This window comes from Chlorocebus sabaeus, chromosome 7 (assembly GCF_047675955.1).
Source record: "Chlorocebus sabaeus isolate Y175 chromosome 7, mChlSab1.0.hap1, whole genome shotgun sequence".
Taxonomy (NCBI): Eukaryota; Metazoa; Chordata; class Mammalia; order Primates; family Cercopithecidae; genus Chlorocebus; species Chlorocebus sabaeus.
The window spans coordinates 58,219,370-58,231,736 of NC_132910.1; positions in this window are offsets into that span (position 1 = coordinate 58,219,370).

Genomic DNA, 12,367 nt, shown 5'->3' on the forward strand with positions numbered 1-12,367 from the left:
AACTGTTTTCTCTTTGCCTTTTGTCATAATTGCAAGCTCCCTGAGGCTTCACCAGAAGCTGAGCAGATGCTTCCCATTCAGCCTGCATAACTGTAAGCAGTAAAACCTGTTTTCTTTATCAATTACCCAGTTTCAAGTATTTCTTTATAGCAATGCAAGGATGGCCCCAGACACACACACACACACACACAGACACACACACACTCTCTCTTTCTCTCTCTCTCTCTGTCTCTCTTATTTATGAAGCTGAACATAGTCAGATTTAACTTCGCCATTGGAACAGATGGATTTTTCTCAATTTGAGCACCAGATGTGGTGGTTGCTTTGTGTTCTGGGATCTGTTTCAGCCTATTGTGGCAAAGTCTGCACTACAAGAAGCAAAATGGTATCACACGTAGTGCAGGGCACCCATTCAATGAATTATTGAATGAATGGAGGATAGAATAGCCTCTACTACTTAATTTTTTTCTTACCAAACATACCAGATTAATTACCATAATTAGGTAGTTGTTTATGTGCTATATGTTGATACACTTGCATTTATCTTTCTACATTAATATTTGTAAAATCACTTAAAACTGAGGACAGGTTAAATGTAGATTTCAGTATGTCTATTTGCTGTTCTGAGAACCCACATTTTTCAAAGAAACAATGAAGCCACATTGCTCTTCCTGTGGAGCATATGCTCCATTTTGTTCCTTAGCTCAACTACTTGATCTCCAATTTTAATACAAATAAATCATTATTTAACAGAGTGACCTTTATCGATTAAAACACACTGTATTTCAGACCACTATGTTATGTGTGTGTGTTTTTCTTTGTCTGTGCATTTTTAAATGGTTTTCTCTAGTATTCAGGAAATGGGAGATAGTTTTATCTACTATGGTGTAAACTGCCCTAGAACACAGACTTCTAATTTCCTTCCTTGCCTGTGGGCTTCATAGGGATGGGAACTGAAAGTCAGACAGCTATTCCCTAGGCAGCTGACAAAGCTGAGAGGAGGTTGACTGTGTTCTCATAGTCAATCAACAATACCTACATGTGTTTTCCATATTGTTCTATGACTTGGTTTGGACTTTCACATGCAAGGTTCCCACATCAGAAAAAGAATTTTTGATAGCTTTTGCTCTGAACTCTTGCTTCATAGAACTGCCAATTTGAGGCAGCTGGGGATTACATAGAGAGATAGTTTAGTTGCATGTGGATTCTTTTTCTTTTTCTTTCTTTCCTTTCCCTCAACTTCACAGCATTGTTTCTTTTGGCTAATCTGGTGGATTCCTGGAAAGTTTATGGGACTTGTGGGAGTGCTTTGCCCTGAAGCAAACTTAGTTCAGCTTCCTTGTTAAGGCACATTGGTCCTGGCCTCTTGTGGAGTGGGTCTGTTTTGGCCCCTTAGGGAAGGGAGTATCCTGTCTTTCTTAATAATGAAGCAAAAAGATGACTCCAAAAGAGAATTGGCAACATCCAGAGAGGATGTCGTCCAGCTCTCCTCCAATATGTGCACCTCATCCTAAGCAAACTTGTGAAGTCCCTCATCAGTCTTTAATATAGTTAAGCAAATATTTTGCTTTATTCTGTCTTATTTTATAACAATATGTGAGCAGTTAACCAAAGTCAAAAGAGTAATGCAACTTCTATGAATCCTGCAGAACTGATGTATACATTACATGAAAATCCCTCGGAATTTTCAGTTTGTTCAACATCCATGGTTCAGCATGCATTTACCAATACCATATAATTGTTTTTCAAATCAGTGTGTTCTACCTTATCAACAAACTCCACAAAACAAAAGATTAGGCCAACCCTGGAAAGTTTCAAGGATTAAATGTGAGACTATGAAAAATATTTGTTTAAATGCTGAACCAGTGGACAAATTAATTTTCTTGTCATCATTTGAGATTATGTAATTTAAGATTGTCAGTGCTTTGGGAATGAAACTGAGGGGCCTGGGATAGTATCCTGAAAAGCAAGGGCAATAGGAAGCCTTGGGGAAATGGAACAGAGCAGAGCATGGTGTTTAGGTACGTAGACTCTGGGGCCAGACTTATGTGGGTATCAATCTCACATCTTTTTTTGACAAGTTATGCAACCTCACTATGCTTCAATTTTCTCATCAGTAATATGTAGATAATAGTGCTTAGCATATTGGGTTGTTATGGTGATCAAATTAGTATATTTGGTATAGCACTTAGAACATTCCTGGGACAACATAAGAATGATATTTTTAATTTCATAAATACTTATGTTTATTTCTTAGTGTTGCTACAACAAAGTATCACCAACTGGGTGGCTTAAAACAACAGAAATTCATTCTCTCATTCTGCAGGCTAGATGCCTAAATGAAGGTGTCAGTAGAGTTAGTTCCTTCTGCATGCTCTGTGGGAAAATCTGTTCCATGCCCCTCTCTTTGCTCTGATGTTAACAGCAATGCTTGATATTCCTTGGCTTGTAGATGCATTCTTCCAGTCTCTGCCTCTGTTATCGCAGGGTATTCCCAGGTGTGTCTCTTTTCTTCTTATAAGAAAACCAGTTGTATTGGATTAAGGGCCTACTTTAATATGATCTCATCTTAACTAATTACATCTGCAATAATTCTATTTTCAAATAAGATCACATTCTGAGGTACTGGGGGTTAGGACATCAACATATTATTTCTGGGGGACACAGTTCAAACCAGAACAGTACTAAAAATTAAAAAAAAAAATACAGGCTTATCTAATCTGTGTTAATTTAATAACTTAATTAATTGATATCTTTAACATCATATGGTGTGTCAGTTTCTGGATATCTGAATTTCAGAGGAGATATGTGTCCATCTCATCCCTACAACATCCTTTCTTCTCCTAGAGACAACAAAATTCAGTGACAGCTATAGTTGGTTTTATAGCCCTAGACCCTCCATATCATTAGCCAAAGCCAGTGTCTTCACTGAGGTGTTCATGTAGTAAAGCTGCTTCTCCCCTTATGCCCCACATATACACTTGATTCCAAATGTCCTGGTCCCTTTCTTATTTAGCCAATGCTAGTAGCCTCATATTATCCAATCTTTTGTTTTGGTTTTTTCCCACAACTGGACTTTCTTGGGGGCCATTTGCCATCTTTTCAATTAAATCCAAAGCTAAAATTCACAGCAGTTTAATATAGTAGTTATGGTGACACTGGAGCCCATTAAACCTGGGTTTGTGTTCCAGTTCTGCCATCTAATGGCTAGGTACCTTAGACATATTACTGTTCCTGTCTGAGCTTCCTCATGTGTAAAATTGGAGATAATTATGTTTACATAGAAAAACACCCAATCTGCAATAGACACTTGGTAAATGTCAATGAATAAGTGTATGAATAAAGCAATGAATCAACAGGGTTGTCGAGAACATTAAACAAGATAATGAATGCACATGGCTTGGTACATGGCAAGTAATCAATGAATGGCGGCTCTTTCCTTCTTGTCTCCTCAATCCAAATTCCATTTTTAATTGTCTATATCTGTCATAGTTCTAACATTCCAGGTTTGAAATAAATTGGTAATCTTTATCCCTCTACTGATCTAGCTAATCACTATGTTTTATCAGATTTTTACTTGAAATATCTACAGCGGCCAATCTTTCCATAAGAGTTATGATGACTTTGGAAACAACCCCCTCCTGCCCTCCTCCCGGCATCATATCTGGATGACAACAGCCTCCTGAGTATCTTCTTATCTCTAGTATCTTCTTTATTTAACCCATCCTGCCACCCTTAATTATCTTTTCCACCAACTGACCTACACCAGTCCTACTTCCGATGGGCTCTACTTTGATAACTTAGTCTTATTGATAAGACCTATATGAGAATACTAGCCACTTTCTTCTCTCTTCCTTTTAAACTGGAAGACCAAAGAATGTGTGGATACTTAATTATCTTCTGATTCATTTGGACCTTTTACAACATGCCATGATGTGACTTTAGTAGCAGTGTTCAAAAGACTAATATATTCCTGGAATTTTGATAGTGTTTATTTAACTCAGAATTTGTCCAGGCTTTCAGATTTTTTTCCTGAGGTTATTGTTATTGATACTTGCTTCTTTAGTGCTTTAAGTTTTAAAACTGTACATTGTTTTGGTATGATGAAAGATACCAAGATTTCCACCCCATGTGAATTTGCCCAAATTGAGTTTTGACCTATGTATCTAGAACTCAGGCTACAGAAGAGCAATGACTCTATTTATGAAGAGAAGGATGTCGTCTTTCATGAAGATGTAGCTCCTTGTAGTAGAAGTCAGCCAAATTGTGCCCCCAAAACACCTCATACTTTATATTAGTAAAGAAGAGTATATTTCTATAAATAAATTACATCTGCCTTAGGTGATTTAACTTTTGAAGAACCAAAAGGTTTTCTTCCAGAGCATGGACATATGAATAACTTAAAGGTGGTCATGGTCTACCTAGTCAAAGCCTTGATCAAAAAGGTCACTAACTGAAATAGCTATGAAGGGTTCTTTGTTCAGCTGAAGCTTTTTCTGTTTAACCAAGGTGCTTTCTTTCAAACCTAGAGTCATGTCTACTTTAGTCAATAAGTTAGTCTTTTCTACTCCATGGAAAAGATATTCCTCAGTTCCCAGTTTTGCTAAAAGTGATAAGAGTATCTGGAGAATGGAAAAGGCTAAATGACATCATTCTCACTGGGATTGAAAAAATGAAAGAAGATTTAGGTTATGACCATATAAAATTAACAGATCTAGCCAAAACTTAAATTGTAATTCAGTCTTGTGAGTTAGTCCTCTATAAATGAGCGCCTCCAAAATAAATCAGTGCATTTCCTGGTTTCGAGCAACAGAACTTACCACTTCTACCTCTAGTTTATTCCATTGAAAAGTTTGGTCTTAACTACCAACTATTGGCATGATCTTGGGAAAGTCACTCACCATCGCTGGGCTTTAATTTCCTCACTGTAAAGTAAGGAATTTGGAGTTATTGGTAGATCAACTCCAAAGATATATAAAGTTGAAATTTTTGTTTGTTTGTTTCTGAGATGCAGTCTCACTCTGTCATCCAGGCTGGAGTGTAGTTGGCATGATCTCGGCTCACTGAAACCTCTGCCTTCTGGGTTCAAGCAATTCTCCTGCCTCAGCCTCCCAAGTAGCTGGGATTACAAGTGCCTGCCACCATCCCTGGCTCATTTTTGTATTTTTAGTAGAGACTGGGTCTTGCCATGTTGGCCATGCTGGTGTCGAACTCCTGACCTCAAGTGATTTGCCCGCCTTGGGCTCCCAAATTGCTGGGATTACAGGCATGAGCCACCATGCCCCACCATAAAGTTGAAATATTTTTGGAATAGAATATTGTAACTCTTCATGGCATAGCTAAAAGTCTTCTTGAAATAGCCTGCTATAAAGCATGTGATATTATCTTACTATTATGTTTAAAAATCTTTCAATGATTCCCCATCACAATCATAGTGAAAAGAGAAGTCCTGTTAATATAAAGGCACTCCACAATTTGGTTCCCAGGGAGCTCTCTGATGTCCTTTCTATGCCCATAACTGTTTCTCACTTAGTCCAGCTACACTGCCCTCCTTGGTGTCACTGAACACACCACATACTTCACTCTCAGGGCCTTTGCAGTTATCTTTCCTAGGACTCTATTTTCTTAGCCATCTACCTTGCTCACTCCCTTACCTATTTCAGTGTTGAATAAAATGCCACTTTCTTAACAAGCTATTCCTTGCTCTTCTGCCTAAATGTTTCCCCTCACACTTCCAAGACTTAGTCCCTGCTTTATTATTCTTCTTATTAACTAATCTAACATACATGATACATAACATACTATATAATTTATTTTCTATCTCTATTAACCAGAATATAAGGTTGTTTTCCTTTTCCTTATTTTGTTCACTGCTCACTCCAAATTTGTGAAAGAATGATGGAAAGAATGAAGAATAGAAATGTATTCTGCTGGAAGACAGATGAGAGTCTAATGAACTTCTTGATTCTGATTCAATATGTTATCCATTTGTGGATATAGTCCCTGCCTTTTCTTGACCACTGAGTAATTATTCACATGAGAACATATAACACTCCATGTGGATTTTGACTCTGGGGACTGAAAATACTCTTTAATCACTGTGCAAATAAATGCCAATCATCTGTTATGCAATGACAACTAATTCATTATGTATAGATGCAAACCATTCCATTTTAATTTAACTAAATTTAGCACTTTTCTTCCTCTCAAAATCCATGCCTCCCTGCCTGCCCTCACTCTCCCTCTTTTAGAAATTGTATTTCAAATAGATTTCTGCTAGAGTGTTTTGGAAAAATATTTAGTTACTTTAAGTTCACTGTCATAAAAAAATTATCTGGGCCTCCAGTACGATCAAGTCAGCTTCATCGCTGGGATGCAAGGCTGGTTCAATATATGCAAATCAATAAATATAATCCATCACATAAACAGAAACAATGACAAAACCCACATGATTATCTCAACAGATGCAGAAAAGGCCTTTGATAAAATTCAACGCCCCTTCATGCTAAAAAACTCTCAATAAACTAGGTAGTGATGGAACATATCTCAAAATAATAAGAGCTATTTATGACAGATCCCCAGCCAATATCATACTGAATGGGCAAAAATTAGAAGCATTCCCTTTGAAAACCGGCACAAGACAAGGATGCCCTCTCTCACCACTCCTGTTCGACAAAGTATTGGAAGTTCTGGCCAGGGAAATCAGGCAAGAGAAAGTAATAAAGCGTATTCAAATAGGAAGAGAGAAAGTCAAATTATCTCTGGTTGCAGATGACATGATTGTATATTTAGAAAACCCCATCATCTCAGCCCCAAATTTCCTTAACCTGATAAGCAAATTCAGCAGTCTCAGGATACAAAATCAACGTGCAAAAGTCACAAGCATTCCTATATACCATAATAGACAGACAGCCAAACCATGAGTGAACTCCCATTCACAATTGCTGCAAAGAGAATAAAATACCCAGGAATACAACTTACAAGGGATATGAAGGTCCTCTTCAAGGAGAACTACTGCTCAAGGAAATAAGAGAGGACACAGACAAATGGAAAAACATTCCATGCTCATGGATAGGAAGAATCAATATCATGAAAATGGCCATACTATCCAAAGTAACTTACAGATTCAGTGCTATCCCCATCAAGCTACCATTGAGGTTCTTCACAGAATTAGAAAAAACTACTTTAAATTTCATATGGAAGCAAAAAATAGCCTGCATAGCCAAGACAATCCTAAGCAAAAAGAACAAAGCTGGAGGCATCACGCTACCTGACTTCAAGGCTACAGTAGCCAAAACAGCATGGTACTGGTACCAAAACAGATATATAGATTACTGGAACAGAACAGAGGCCTCAGAAATAACGCCACACATCTAAAACCATCTGATCTTTGACAAGTCTGACAAAAACAAGAAATTTTGGGGTAAAGGATTCCCTATTTAATAAATGGTGTTGGGAAAACTGGCTAGCCATATGCAGAAAACTGATACTGGACCCCTTCCTTACACCTTATACAAAACTTAACTCAAGAAGGATTAAAGACTTAAACGTAAGACCTAAAACCGTAAAAACCCTAGAAGAAAACCTAGGCAATACCATTCAGGACATAGGCATGGGCAAAGACTTCATGACTAAAACACCAAAAGCAATGGCATCAAAACCCCAAATTGGCAAATGGCATCTAATTAAACTAAAGAGCTTCTGCACAGCAAAACTGCACAGCAAAACTATCATCAGAGTGAACAGGCAAACTACAGAATGGGAGAAAATTTTTGCAATCTATCTGACAAAGGGCTAATAACCAGAATCTACAAAGAATTTAAACAAATTTACAAGAAAAAAACAAACGACCCCATCACAAAGTGGGCAAAGGATAGGAACAGGCACTTCTCAAAAGAAGATATTTATATGGCCAACAAACACTTGAAAAAAAGCTCATCACTGGTCACTAGAGAAATGCAAATCAAAACCACAATGAGACACCATCTCACACCAGTTAGAATGGCGATCATTGAAAAGTCAGGTAACAACAGATACTGGAGAGGATGTGGAGAAATACTAATGCTTTTACACTGTTCGTGGGAGTGTAAATTAGTTCAACCATTGTGGAAGACAGTGTGGCAATTCCTTAGAGATCTAGAACCAGAAATACCATTTGACCCAGCAATCCCATTACTGAGTATATACCCAAAGGGTTATAAATCATTCTACTATATGACAAATGCACTCATATGTTTATTGTAGCACTGTTCACAATAGCAAAGACTTGGAACCAACCTAAATGCCCATCAATGATAGATTGGATAAATAAAATGTGACACATATACACTGTGGAATAGTATGCAGCCGTAAAAAAGGATGAGTTCATATCCTTCGCAGGGCCATGGATGAAACTGGAAACCATCATTCTCAGCAAACTAACACAAGAACAGAAAATCAAACATCTCATATTCTCACTCATAAGTGGGAGCTGAACAATAAGAACACATGGACACAGGGAGGGGAACATCACACATTGTAGCCTGTTGGGTGATGGGGGCCTGGGGGAGGGATAGCATTAGAAGAAATACATAATGTAGATGGCAGGTTGATGGGTGCAGCAAACCACCATGGCACGTGTATACCTACATAACAAAACTGTACGCTCTGCATATGTACCCTAGAACTTAAAGTACAATTTAAAAAATTATCTGGGGCAAAAATTCTCAAAACCTTAATCTATTTAGTTTAAACAAAGTTAATCAGTTAAGGTCCATATGATATTGAAGCCAATTTTAGGATAAAAATGATGAGATTATTTACCTCTGACCTCGTGTGCCTCACAGAAACTGTCACTCACTCACTCTGTGTAACTATATCTAACATAACCCAAAAAGCAAACAGTCCCTTTAGTTACACTAAAGTTTCCAGAACAGAAAATACAGACGGCTTATGAAAAGCTCATAAGGTGAGAGGACCTGAGTTTTGTTATTTATATTAGACTATGTCGATCTCATTGTATTCTTTCTAAAATGTAAATCTGCTATAAAGGATAATGAGTCTAGCTTGTTATTCACTGGACTTGCTTATTCCACAATTTTTCTTGAAGAACTGATGTCCAGTCTTCACGATTCCAACCAGCAAACTATGCCAGTTATGCTGCGTCAGCAGGGACAATTTGTGGCCTTCTTAAAGAGGCTGCAGATGAATTACTGGTTTTAGTCACTAGTTGATTAGCTTGATGACATGAACATCAAAATGTTTATTCCTTCTGTTCATTTTCATTTTTTATAGTTGATGTATTCTTGGTATTCTCTTTCTTCTTCTGTGATGTTCTGTTAAAAGAATGCTTACAATCCCAAGGCATTTATTGGTGTACAGCCTGACTCAGCATGTTCTTAGACATGCATGGTATTTGACAAATAATTTGGGATTTTAAGGCAAACATAGAGAGGCCTAAGATTGGTTAGATGCTATTGACAGGTGGCAAGCACATTGCTGCAAAGTGTCCTTGCTTAATGAATTCCCATCAGAAGCTAGGTGATCCCTGACTACAGATCTAGTCATCAGCCTGCTTGCATTTGAGGCGAGGTATTCATCCACGTAAACTGCAACACTCTCCTTGACCCTCTTACCACCTACGTCTTCCTTGTGAAACAGCAAGGGTTTGGGGATGATCTGGTGTTTTCAACCTGCAAAATTAAGGGTCACAGTTGTGCTTCTTTCCACATCTGTTTCTGTTATTTTCCATGGACCATTTCTCAGTTGCCACCCAAAGAGATGAAGGCAAAGCCCCCTGCTCCAAGGGTTTGGACACCAGCACAACGTTGACTGGTGTGTGGTGAGGCCTGTGTGGTTTAGGAAACTGTACTGCTGGTTTGAGCTTTCCCAACAGTGTAAAGTAAAAGAATAAAATAGACAAGGATTTCTATTTGTTTTCTGTAGCTAGGGTCATTTTATTTTGTGATTCATTCATCTGGAAAGTGTTTTTAAAAAGAATTTGCCACCTCATGTGTCTGGTGTCACTTAGCACCATTCAACATGATGGGCTATATTTGAGGTTTATAGATTTAGAATTATTTATTTCTCATAAAAGTCTAGCTAATTGACATGAATCCAGATGCCAGGAGGAACCAGTTATGAAGTAATGACCAACATTGCTTTCTTGTCAAGTTAGATAGCTTTTGCCTCATTAGCAAGATATTTATATCAAATTTTCACACCTCTCCTCATTTCTGTACATTCCTGCCAAATAGCTACCCGTTTCTTGAGACTCAAACCAAGGGTTGACCTTGAAGCCTTTCCTTGCCAACATTTCCTGTCCAGTAGAAATTACCTCTTTAAACTTTAAGCCCCAAAGTAGACCAAGACATTTCTCTTAGCAGTTAGTCTAATTTGTTTACTCACTTGGCTTTCCTAATTAGACTGGGAACTCTCTTGAGACTTGGCTTTTCTAATTAGCCTTGAGAACTCTCTGACCAGCATCATTTTTATCATGTGTGTATGAAACACTATTCTACATGCTATATCGTAGGTTCTCAACAAATGCTGGTTGAATAAAAAAAAATTTGAATGAATACACCTAATGTACACATTGTGCATGGAACATGCTATGGTGCTTCAAAACTCTAGTCTGTTTTGTGAGCTTTGGCCTTCAACTGTAATGACTTTCCCTTTTCTCTGGCAAAAATTTCCTTTTCCTTTATATGTCTGTTTAATAGTCAATTATCCTGTAGAATGTTTCCTGCTGTTCCCAAGAACCCTTCATTAATCCTTTCTATTTGTCCAGAGGTCCACTAGCACTTACCTCACACTAGAGTTATTATTTGTGCATCTGTTGGTCTTGTTCTCTTAATGGTGACCTCCTGGTGGGTGAGGACTCTGACTAGTTTAGATTTTACCCTATGTGCTCAGTGTAGGCCTGGCTCAGAGATGGTGCTCAATAAGAGTGTCTGTCAGACTCCTAGTCTAGACCCTGATGTTAATCATTTATGGAAGTGTGAAGACAATACCATACTTTTATAGTCCTCAACACCCAATTTAAAAACTGAGAGACTGAACCAGAACTCTGATTCTCTTCTGGTTTTAGATTTTTGTTTAGTGCAGTATTGCTACTTTTCACTGCCCTATATTTTGTTATTGTCTGGATTTGTATGTTTCTTATTTACAGCTTTACTTTTCTTGTCTTTGTCTTATTTATTCATTCAGTTTTTGTTTTCTCCCAGTGTCACCTGAATACATTTAAACCATCAACTACACAATTATGAGTTGAAAGAAGTACTTGTTCGATGTGTGATCTTTGCAAGTTGCTTAATCTTTCCGTAGCTCTGTTTCTTCATCTGTAAAATGAAAATAACAGTATACTCCTCATAGATTTGTTGTAAGGATTCAATTATTGAATATTTGTAGAGCCTTTTGAACTTTGCTTGTCAAATAGTAAACACAATTGAGTGCTTAACACATCTCTGTCCTCCGTTGTCATGATCAGCCAGGAAAATCTGAATGTGCTGCTTTCCAGATTATGACATCCTTGAATTTGACTAATATAGTTATCAGCAAAACTTTCAGGGAATTGTACTATACTTTTATCACACAATCTAAATTATAATCCAAATACTTATTTATTCTAAATACTAATTATTCTAAATACTCTTATACTTTCACAAGTGCCATTCAAAATTTATATATGGTGGAATATTATATGGTTAATTCCCTAGTAATCTGAAAGGCAGAGTGTAGTTATTATTAATTAATAGTTCTCTAATAAAAGACTTTCATCTTGCCAATTCCATGTTACTTTAGAATTACACAGTTTTGAGGGCCAGTGTAAAAATGTATTAGAGTCCACAGTATGAAAGGAATAAGAGGATTTTAGAACACAGGTTTGGCTGGATTTATACAGGTCCCCAAAATACTTTTTCCAAATAAGATACAGATTTGCTATGTAACCTTATTCTAACAGTAGCCCAATGACATAAGATATAGTAATGAAAAAGTGTTTTGTTTCAAAGCATTTTAATGTGTGCTAAATTTGTCTCTCATATGCCTGAAGTAGAATATCTTTTTCAAGACTGACCACCCTATTTATGTGTAATATGCCTCATTTTATGGGAGCCATTTCTATGTGTTCACTAACAAATGAGATGGTATGTGTATAAGTTGGGGTACAGGAGATACAATCATAGCAGTTAAAATCTTATACAGGGAAATATAAGCAGTATTTAATTTTTGGAAAAAAAGTTTAGGAAGAAATTATGTTTTCCATTTTTGGGGATTAAATAGCATTCTAGAAAACAGATAGACCATGAAGAGTATGGGAAGAAACAGGAAGGCTTATTTCCTGGTACTAGACCCAGCAGCTGTATAATAGGGTAAGTTATTTGACCTC